Here is a 12,245-nt window from a genome sequence, read left to right as displayed (position 1 = left end):
CTTTCTCCCATAAATTATGTCACTTGTACCTGTCCTACAGACAGGAAGGAGGAACTAGAAATACTTCATTTTTTAATGTACTTACACTATCTGTGAATGGATATAGTGTTATTAAAGGTGACATAAGCTACTTACAAACACAAAATCTAGGACAGCTCTGAAAAGAGCTATTTTATTCTGATGTTTTTTTTCATTCTCTTTTCTCTTCATTATTCGGTTCTTTAGGTTTCTGTTCTCAAATCTTGAAGCTCAGAGATTCTTTCTCAGTCATTTCCAGTGCATGAGTAAGCCAAGCAAAGACATTTTTTCATCTTTGTGAATTTTTTTTGGGGGGGGTCTGCAGATTTTCTTTTTGATTCTTTCTTACAATCCCACCTCTCTGGGCTAGGATTGTGGCTCAGAAGGAAAGCGCTTACCTCGAATGCTTGAGGCACTGGGTTCCATCCTCAGCACCACATAAAGGTAAAACAAAGATATTGTGTCCGACTATAACTAAAAAAAGTTTTTAAAAAAGAATCCCATCTCTCTGCCTACATTATCCACATATTCTTTCCATGATGTCTCCTCCTTCCATGAGAGCTACAGCACATTTATCAGAGTTTTAAATTCCTGGTTTGATGATGGCAACATTCTTGCCATATCTGACTCTGGCTCTGTGCTCATTGCTCAAATTGTCTTTTTTCCTTTTAGTAAGACTTGCAATTTTTGTTGTTGTGGTGGAGAGGAGGCTCCTATTTGCTGGAAAAAGGAACTGTGGCAAAAAAGGCCTTTCATCCTGCAGTGGTAACTTGGGGTGCCGCTCTATAGTCACATGAATGGGCCTTGGTCTTTGGTGAAACTGTGCTCCTGGACCAAATTTCACCAGCGATTTTCAGAGGTTTTCCTCCACTTAGGTGGGGCAGGATGGCTAGAAGGTGCTGGCATTTGCTATTTCCCTTTCTTTGCGTTGATATGATCTGATTAAACCTTGGCAGCTTAGCCTCTGGCATAATAGTTTGTCTTGAGGGAAGGCCTCAAGCAGAGTGCTGTGGGGTATTTCTACATGAATACTTCTCCTCTTGCCCTGCAAAAGTAAGAGGGAATTTTTCTCCAATATTCCTGGCAGACCTCCTAGAGCCAATACCCATGAAAGTGTGCCCCTCTACTAGGTTTCACTAGCGCATTTAACTCTAGTGTCTTTAACTCTAAGCCTTGAAGTTGAGCCTCCAGCAATTTAGCAATTATGGTGAATGCTTTCCTACTGTGGCACTGGCTCCTATGGAGATTTTCTTTTACTCAGTAGTTTCCACTCTGGAAACTTGTGATTCTCTTTATCCACTTGTCTGCCTCTCCAATTTTGTGGGCAGTGGTTTGTCCTGTGACCTCAGAGCTCTGATGGCCCTCAGAAGAGTTGTTTTTCAGTTTGTCCAGGTTTCTACTTGTTAGATTGGAGGCATGACTTCTCTGAACTCCTTAAGTTCTGGGCTAGAAATTGTAAGTCCTTTTCATTCATTTTTAGTTGAAAAAAAGGAATCAAGTGCAAACTGAGTGGGACAAAGAAAGCCCAAATAATGAAAACCCACTCAAAGAAGATACTGGAATAAGAAGGTTTTCCATTTTTTAAAAAAAATGAATGATTTTAACCCCAGACTTTCTATTGCAGTCTACATTCAAGTCCTGAGTTTTAGGCTTTCCTTGATCAGTCTGTGGTCAGTCCCTTCTGACACACATTTTCTTAATGTATTTCTCAGTCCTTTTACTCTGTGGATCCTTATTGTATGCCAAAAGCAAAAGTTTGAAACTGGTTCATTTCCCTCAGTAACCAGGGGACTTCCAGGGTTGGGAAACGGCTACTTATTAGAGTGAAAGACTAATAAAATCCCCAAAGTAAATATTTTAGTAGTTGGCTAAAAAAAGATCCTCAAATACTATGTGGAAGACAATTTAGAATGAGGTTTATAAAGAGCACAAAAACCTGTTTGACCTGTTAAAACAGGTGTGGACAATCACAATTCCCTATTAAAAGCTGTTATGAAAAAAAAAACCTATAAATGCAAGACAAATACTTTGGGGCATAAGAACTCCAAATCAATAGGTTGGGAATTATAAGCTAGTGCTGTGTATAAAGTCTGGGACCTGAGTCACTGTCAATTGACAGGGCCAGAGAACCAACTCCTGTGTACTTTCTCAAGGAAAGAAGATTTCTCAGGAAAATTTTTCAGTTTATCTTTGATTCATCATGGAAACACTCATTTGCTTTTTAATAACTCATTTTCTCTAGGTGTAAAATGGCATAATGTATGTTGAAATGTGGTTAAAAATCTTTAAATGGATACACCACTACTGACCTTTAATTCCATGTAGCAAAATAAATAAATGCAGCAATAATTCTAAATAGTTGCTTAGATTGAAAGTTTTGATACAATTCCAATACATGGTCCATTGATCAAAGTACAAAAGCTGTATAAAAAGTGTAACTCTCCCTTCAAGAACTGCCCTCTTGTGGAGATTTGGTTGTATTGTGAGGGGAGTCAATTTCCCAAATAAGCACAATCCAACCATAGAAATGAGTACATACAAATCTCACACTCCAACTTAAATGAATTGTCATGACATTTTAGCCTTAAGCCATTTTATTATTAAAAATTAAGCCTGAATATCTTGGTGATACCTGTAGTTCTTTAACTGTGTTCTTTATCATCCATCCTTGTCACGGATATAGTGATAAAAGAAATGGTTTTTAACTACCACAATGATAGGTATTCTGATCAATGGAACTAAAACTGAATTGTTTTTTGATTGACAAATATTGACACAAATACTTTTAAAATCTGAAAGACACAAATCTACTCTGGAACTAATTCCTATGAAATAAAGTAATAATTTATCAGAAATTATACTATAATAAAGTAAGCTTTCTTTGTTTCATTAAAAAAAAAGTGGATATATTTGGCCATAGTTGTTTGGCCATCATTATCACCAAGGTTTTATAACCTAAACAAAATCAACAAGACTATTTTTGGCTTTTATATAAAATAGGTGCCAGGGGGTTATTACTATCTTAGAAAAAGGAGTTGTGTGGGCAAATTTATGATCATGAGTGATCCTGTTGTAGGGAAGAAATTTTTATTTTGTTTTCTCTTTTCTCCTAGTAGGGATCCAAAGTAGGAGGCAGAGTGTCCTATACAGACACAACTTCCTTCTATTTGGGAAGCACTTGAGCCAAGCAAGGTAGTTGTTGTGCCACAAAAGAAAAATTAAACATTCCAAGTGAGCCTGAGATGCCTATTACATTATTTTACATTCTTCAGTCAATTAAAATTTTATTTTTTGAAAAATTTCAAGTATATGCAATAGTAGACATAGATAACAGATTTATGTTCCTTTTGCTGAACTCCAGCAGTCATAAACTCATGGCTGTCTATTTCATCAATGTTCCCTTGTATATTATTTGGAATAAATCCAAACAATGTATTATTTTAACTGTATGTGTTTCTAAAAGCCAAAGCTTTTTCTCTTGGTCTTTTAAAACACACATCCACATTATCATTACTAAAAAATATAAGGTGTCCAACATTCTCAAATATTTACTCATTATATAAATGCTATAGTCTTGATTTTTTATATAGAAAATGGCTACTTTGCTTAAGACTTGTAAAAGCAACCATGCAAAATAGTTTAAATAATTAATAAATGGGAAAAGTTATTGTTCCATAACCTTAAAAATATTAAGTATTAAACTCTCTTACTGTTGATTGTAAATAGATAAGGAAATTTTAAAAATATTAAAAACTAGCATGAGGGCTGGAGATGTCGCCCTACCCAACACTTTGGAAGATGTCCTAATCCTAGACCCTGGGGCTGGGGTTTTGCTGGAAGTTCCTCCACCCAGAGGAGGTATCAATCAACCTGAAAGAACTAGAAGAGTATTCTCAGAGTGGCCTGAGGCATCGGGCAGCACCTGTGACCTTGTTGGAAGTTCATGCTCTTCTTCCTCCAAACTCCTGAATCAAACTCTGCAGCTTTGCCCAGGGAAGTATTTTTGGACAAACTCTCTAGGCATTCTTATTCACATTAATTAAAAAAAAAAAAAACCAGTGAATTGGACTCTCCTTTTGAGGTCAAAATCATTCAGAAACTTGGATGAACATCAGGGAAATGTTGAAGAAACTTTGATAAAGGCCCCATCCCAAACCAATTGAAGAAGACTCTCGGGAGGACAGAGTGAAGGTTATTTTTTTTTTTTAATTTTCTTTTTTTAGAGAGAGAGAGAGAGAGAATTTTAATATTTATTTTTTAGTTATCAGCGGACACAACATCTTTGTTTGTATGTGGTGCTGAGGATCGAACCCCAGCTGCACGCTTGCCAGGCGAGCGCGCTACCGCTTGAGCCACAGGTTTTGATAGGGTAAAAGACTCCCCAGGTGATTCTAAGGCTGAGCCAGTTGCAAACCCTTGACCTGATCAAGGTTGGGTCTTTAAGGTGCGTTGAGAGTGTGGTGCTTGGAAACTGATGCAAAGCAGCAGGATTTTGAGCAGGGAGATGGACATCTGTCAGCGGAGGACAAGAACAGTAGGTTAGTGCTTGGCACCTGAGGGCACTTCAGGGGTGTTCATTTAAAAGGGGGGCGGTGATATCAGTTGAAAGTTCTTAACTAGACCTTTGAAAACTGATTGCTGCCTGGGTGTTCTAGGTGTTCAGGTACAGCAACCAGGCAGGAGGCAGAGTTCTCAGTCTCATGAGGCTTAGGTTCTAGTGGGTGGGTGCAGAAAGTCAGTGGTTAAAATATATAATCGTGATTGAGAAAAATTGAGAAACAGAGAGATATTTGACCTAGTGGCGCGTCAGTAAAGTCCTTGTTAGTGAGTTGACATTGAACAGAGACCTTAAGAAAGTGAGAAAGTCCGTCCTGTGGGTGTCCTGGTGAGTGCCTGAAGCAAAGGGAAGACCAAACAGCAAAGGTAGAGATGTGCTTGGTAGGTTGGAGGAACAGCAAGGAGATGCTGTGTGGAGCTCAGAGAGTGAAACACAATCATGGGCGGAGGAGGGTCTCTGTAAGAGGCTTTTACTGGGAATAATACAGGAGTCCACTGGACCCCTGCTGTGTTTTGAGATAAGTGATGTGATTGGGCATATTTGAGCAGAGTCACTCTGATGTTGAGACCAGGCTGCAAGGGGGGAGTGTGGAAGCAAGGAGACCAGCTAGGAGTCCATTGCAATAGTCCTAGTGAGAGAGCAAGTTGCTTGAACCTAGGCAGTGACAGTGGTGGGTCAGAGAGGTGGTCGGAGTCTGCATGTATTTTGAGAACAGAGAGACAAAGTTTGCTGATGAATTGGATGTAGGGTAGGAAAGGAGAAGGGGCCTCCAGGATGCTGCTGAAGATTTTGGTCTGAGATTTGGTCTGAGATTCTTTACGGAGACTGGAAAGAGTGGAGGGGAAATTGGGGCTGGGGGTCAGGATTCAGCAATGTTTGACACATGTTAAGGTTGAGACATCCAAGAGGAATGGCAAGTGAGCTGTTTATCATACAAATCTGATGTTCAAGAGAAAGAGTTGAAGAGTTAAAGACAGAAATACAGAAATCCTCAAAATGTAGATGTGGTGAGTGAGCAATGCTATTAACATAGACTAAACACGTTTGTGTTCGATTACAGTGTTAGTTTATTGTTGTTCAGTAAATTCTAATAGGTTATATCACTTTCAGCTGTTATAGTTCATGGACTACTGGTGATTACCTACTGGTCATAAATTAAGCAATCAGTTTATTTTTATTCAGTCTTAACTACTAATATCTATAATTGTAATTTATTCATATAAGTGAATAAAAGGCTATGAAAGGCTAAGAAAGGGTTAAGGCTGGGTTTCAGAAGGCTGAACTGAGAGAAAAGGCAGAGAGCAGATAATAATGATAATTATAATGAGAGTAACTGCAGGTGATCAGATAAGATTACCAGCTGAACTTGTTCAGGCTACAGAGTTGTCAAAGCACAGACCCTGAGCCAGGGATGTGGCAGAAGACAGTTTCAGAGTGTCAGCTTAGAGTAGACTGTGTGTGGTCATCATGGGCAAGAGAAATTGCACTATTCTGAAAACCAAAGGAACAGATTCAGAGGTTCATTGCTGGTTTCTGTGGTGTATTTTCTTGGTGGGACCTATGACAAGTAACCAGGTGATAGGGTCATTGTGCCATAGTGGGTGTCCAGCCTTGGGATGCTCCTCCTTTTATGAGTCTTAGGTGAGGGATTTGCTTCATTGGTGGTTGGTTTGATAAGCTCATGAACCTGGTTCGCACCATATATTGAATATGTCCATGCATCTATGTGCTTCTGATTAATTCAATAAATTCACTGGTAGCCATTTTTATTAGCATGATTAATTTACCAGTTTGAGCCTATGGTTGTGCTAGGCAGGTGGTGGTTGCTTACAATATACAATCAGGGCATAGAGTCATTCTGTCTAAGCAATTATAATAAAAATGGAGTAACTCATGGCAAACTGCTGCTTTATAAAATGGAGTAATTAAGGGCTAGACACAGCCTGAAAACTACTGTTGTATAGATCAAGGAGTAATTCCCAGCAGAACACAACCTGCTCTCTATAATATACGATGCCCAACATCACCAGGGTGAACTGGGTTCTTTTTTTTTTTTTTCATCATCAACATCACTTGGGGGCTCATTAAAAATGCAGAAACTCAGGCTCTACTCCAGAACTATTGACAGTGTTGGCATTTTTATTGTGATCCCCAGGAGATCTATAGGCACTTTAAATTCTGAGGTGCATAAATTAGATAACTTAGGTTCTGAATGAATACATAGAAGAGAAGGACTGACAGCCTGAGAAAATCTAACTTGGAGGTCTTGCTGAAAGGAATGAAGACTGAGACAATATAGAAAAGAAAAATTCAGACAGGGTTGTGTTCTAGTCCAAGCCAGGAAGCTTTGAGAAGAGTGGAGTAATCAACTTAGGCAAACACTATATGGGTCAATTAAAAAGAGGAGTTGAGAAAAGCTGTCTACTGGATTTTGCAATAAGCCTGCCATTGGTTATTTTTATAAAAGCATTTTAATGGGATCCCACATTGCTGAGAAGAGACAAGCTAGAGACAGTATTGCTTCTCATGAATTTTATCTAAAAGAAAGGTGAGAAATGAGTGGTAATTGGATGGGAAAGTGAGGTCTAGTGAAGTTTGTTTGTAAAAAGGGAGAGCTAACATTGGCTGGCATAGTGAATATGAGGATAATCGGTTACCAGGAGAGGGAAGTTGGTGGAACTGGGAAGAGTTGAAGAATGTCCAAGAATGCCTTGAGTGGGTGAGAGGGAAGAGACACAGAGAACAAGAGGAGGGAACAACTTAAGTGTGGATGATGGACAGTTACAGTAATAGGTAGGAGAAAGGGTAGGTTGATAGATGTGGGGTTGGGAAATTATGAAGTTTTTTTCTGACTATAAATACACTTTATTTTGGATGATTTTCTTTTGATGGAGTAATTAGAAAGTAATCAGTTGGGATGAGAATAAAGAAGAAACACTAAGGATTAAAGAGAAGGAGGTATGAATTATCTTCAAAGATGGTTTCCTGCAATCTTTATAAGTCATGATGCATAAAAAGTGAAGATATTTGGTTGACAATTGTCCTTGAAGTCCTGGACAAGGGACAGGAGGCATCTGGCTCAAGATTCTCATTGTCATAGACCATGCCTACATGTCTATGTGGCTGAAGAAAGTTACATCTATGCTGGCTCTGTTTGGCACATTACTTGGGGATATTTGTAATAAGAGACGGGAAGGAAGATATCCAGGTAGCAGCAAGTTCTTCATGTCAGTAGAGTTCATGTATCTGGAGAGAGCCAAGTCAGGCCAGATGCCTCCTGTCCCTTGTCCAGGACTTCAAGGACAATTGCCACCCAAATATTCTCATTTTTTATGCATCATGACTTATAAAGATTGGAGGAAATTATCTTTGAAGATAATTCATACTTCCTTCTCTTTAACCCTTAATATTTCCTCTTCATTCTCATTCCCAAATAGCATGGGAAATAGCTTTGTACATTTACCCATCTTCAGCTACACAGGTACAGTCATGTAATGGGTGAGGAACTGGATTTACCTAGGTTTGGGGACAGGACTAGCAAACACAACAGAAAGGAGAGGGGAGGAGGAAGTAGAGAGATGCAAAAGAGTGATAAGATCGTGGAATCTAAACTGGGTGGGGAATAAGGATGTGAAATAGGAAGGAAATACTGGAAAGACCTGTCCTTCAATGGATCATGGTGGGATCTCCCTGCTTTTTTGGAGTTGGGATATCAGAAGGAGGAAGATAATTGGAGAACAAACTTCTTGAATTTGACGTCATGGATGGAATGCAGGTTAGTGATAACCTGAAAGGGTGTGGGAAGCTGAGAGATGGTGGGAGAAGAGAGGCTAAGGAACTCTTTTCAATGTATTAAAGGAATTATTTACATTCATGAAACAATCAGAAATAGTACCATAGCATGGCAGTGAACCTGAAAATAAACTCTTCAACAAATGAAGGAATAACCCCCAATGATTACACAGAACATGACAATGGAAAAGAGGACTGATGTGGTCTGATGATTGAGTCTAATGCCTGAAATTTAAAGAGGGGCATTTGTAGGGGAGGAAGAGCCAAATAAGTGGAAGTGACCGAGGAGCGAGGAGGACATCATCCTGTGCCTCTAGGTGTGAGGTATCATGTGTGAGGAAGAACGCAGCCCACTGGAGAGGGTTCCCAGGAACAAAGTGTCCTTAGTGGGAGTTGGGCCTTCATCAGGACAAGGTGAAGAGAAGAGTCAGCCATGTGTTTGAAGATGCAGGAGATTTTGTTGAAAGGGCTATGACTCTGGAGGACACAACAGGAGGGAAGAGCTGGGGAGTTGAGCTGTTTTAAAGAGGGAATACGACTGGGGTACATGCAGATTAACGGGGTGAAATGCTGGAATGAGGCCCAGCTCAAGATGGTGAGGTTCTTGTTACTGTTGCTGTGCTGTGGTTACTTGTGAGCAGACAACTCCAGACAGATTCAGTTTCCTGCCTAAGTAACTTTGGATTATCTAATATAATTTTCAGAGAGCATATCTTGGCAGAAAATATTTTCCCTGTAAACTACTTAGAAAACCACTTAGACTTTCCTTAAATCAATCTTTTCTTGAAACTTTTCACAAAATAACCACATCCAGAAGTGAGGAATGTGAAAATCTTGTCCTAATTCTCTATCTTAAGATAAGTCATTCTTCCCAGCAGCTCAGGAGGCTGAGGCAGTAGGATCACAAGTTCAAAGCCAACTTCGGCAAAAGTGAGGTGCTAAGCAATCAGTGAGACCCGTCTCTAAATAAAATACAAAATAAGACTGGGGATGTGGCTTAGTGGTTAAGTGCCCCTGAGTTAAATTCCTGGTGTCCCCTGCCAAAAAAAGATAACTCATCCAGAAAAAAATGATTTTTCATTTTCCTTGAGGCACTGTCTTTAAAAGCTTTTCATTGAATCTTCTCTCTGATTTGAATATTGATACAAATCATAAGCAGCCCTCAGTCTATCTTTTTTTATATATTTTTTATTTTTTAGTTTTCTGTGGACAGAACATCTTTATTTTATTTTTATGTGGTGCTGAGGACCGAATCCAGTGACCCACACATGCCTGGCGAGCGCGCTACCTCTTGAGCCACATCCCCAGCCCCCTCAGTCCATCTTAATCTTACATAACAGGGCACAAATCTTTGCTATGGATGTGAGGGTATAGGTGGGTGGCCTGGTGGTATCCTGATTGTCCTTTAGATATGACAGATTGGTCTTCGTGGCTCTTCATAATATTTCTATTTCCAGTGACCTGTATGATTTTGGGTTGTGACTCATCTGGACAAATATGCATTTCAAAAACACTGTGCACTGAAGGACAGCTAGAAAATTCCAGGATTCTATCCAAGTTCTGAGATGTGATCCCCCTCCTTTATAACCTTGTATTAGACAACTTTTGTTAGCACTTGTTTTCCAAGTTACCAGATCACTTACTCAGAGTTCACTTGCCGAGAAACTGCCCACTTTCATGCCTAGAAGAGGTTTACCCAACAAAGACCATCAGAATCTAGGATAAAACATGGGCTGGTCTTATCTTTGCTCTGAAGCTACCGAGAAAAGGGAAGAGAGAGGCCAGCTTTCTCACAGGCTGTTGGTGACTCCAGGGGGGATGCCCGATCTTACATTCGACAGTTGAAACAGTTGAGCTCTTCCAGGTCACAGGAAGGAGTCCTGTATGTAACACTGTCAGTGATAGGAATTATTAGAATACTCTTAACAATAAGAGTGGTATCATGGGTCTCTCAGCCTTAGCGCCATCTTCTTGGAAACCTCCATTCCATGACAGCCAAGAAGAGGGAGAAGTGAATGGAATGCACAGGTTGATGCACAAAAGAAGAAAGATGAGGCAGAAATCTAAGTAAACTAGCTTGTCCACCATGGAGGCCAAAGGAGAGGAATAAGAAATGACAGAGGCCAGGGACTTTGGTACAAGTTGTTGAACAGCCTGCTACTGTCCAGCTTTTGTCTTGGTGAATTTAGAATGTACATGAACATCCTGTTGCCAAGAACACTACTGAGAGAAGACCCCCCACCCTTGTTCTTAAGAGCTTCTGTTGGTCCTTTGCCCAGGACCTTGGGTGTTCTGGACTAATTAGTTTCTCAGTTACAGCCAGTGTAATGCATGTACAATAAATCATCCCTTCTGCTGTTTTAGCTGAAGAATATAAAAAAAAAAAAAGTAGCATGGGAAATAGCCTCATCAGCTGTGCATTCCTCCTATTCCCAGGACTTCAGAGCTGGGAGGGTACACAACAGGTTTCTCAACTAAGGTCAAAGAACAGAGAAGTAGGGTGTCTTCTTTTCATTTCCCTCACACATGGGAGAGTATGTATTTGAGTCAAATTTCAGCTCCTCACTATGGTGCTCTCCAACTGGAAATGGTTGCCCAAAACCACCCCAGTGATGGTCAGCTTCTCTAGCAAAAAGAGTTTTAACTTGAAGCTTGGAGGATGCATCAAGTCCTCCAGAATGATATGCCAGGAGGGTCTTTCCTTACAAGACGATATCAGCACATCTAGAGACACCTCAGTCCTTGCAGGAATTCACTGTGGCTAGTGTAGCATATCTGTATTTTAATCATGCCCCAAGACAATGGAGGCAGGAACTGCCATAAAAAGGGATCCATATGCTGGAGACTTTTGAACTAAAGGTTGACGATGGCTGTGGCACTTGGTCACATGTCTGAACATTGTGTGAAGTGACTCTCATTTCCCTACACTGATTTCTATACCTCTTTCCAGTCCTCCTGTTCATCTCAAAAATGACCTCATCCTCCTCTAGTTGTCTCCAAGCCCTTGCACAACACCTCTGACTTAGTGGCAGAATGTAGACGGGATTTCTTATGTGTTCCATGACCAAATAAGTTCCTTCATGCTCTTCAAATAGACCCTTACCAATGGGTTCCATAGTGTGGCATTTTGCATCCTGTTTTTATTCTAAGGGACTGAGGTTAAAATAAAAGTTATTCCAGGATTTTTACTTTGTAGAAAGCAGACAGTTTAAATGTTAATCTTCCACACTTCAATAACAAATATTCTACAATGGCATATAAAAACTTCAAGAATTCCAGTCAATCCAAACAGAAATCTCTATGGTATGTTTTTAACTATTTCCAAAAGGGTTTTTACTACTTCCAGCATTAACTTAATCCCAATCAGCAGCAATATTAAAACAATGTCAAGTCTGAAAGGAAAATCCAAATGCCCTTCTCAAATCACTGATTTGACTCAAGTGACATGCCTCATGTTGTTTTTTAAAGTCAGATTTTCTAAGTCAGAGCCACTTACCTTTCATTGTAATGACTGACCTTCCCAGCTGGGGGACTGTCTGGGTTTCTGTGCCGAGTTAGAGAAAACAGGAGAGTTGGGTGCTGTTTGCAATACGTAGTTCAGACTAAACCTCATTTTGTTAGCATTCGTTAGTTCTGTAGCACAGTTAACAGTTGATCAGTAAAGAGAAATTATTTCACCAAAGTTTCCAGTTCACTGACACCAAAAGACTTCTGAGACTTGATAACATGCATATATCACAAGGGGCTCACAATTTTTGGAAAAAAAAATGTTGAGAACAGGTGTGACATTACACAATTTCACTGGCATTTCTCATGCAAAGATCAGTACAATTTGTAGGAAATTATGCTTAGTTTTCTTCCCTGGAGAAAGCTGAGC

This window comes from Spermophilus citellus, assembly GCF_964194105.1.
Source record: "Spermophilus citellus genome assembly, chromosome: 3".
Taxonomy (NCBI): Eukaryota; Metazoa; Chordata; class Mammalia; order Rodentia; family Sciuridae; genus Spermophilus; species Spermophilus citellus.
This window is presented reverse-complemented; position numbering follows the sequence as displayed.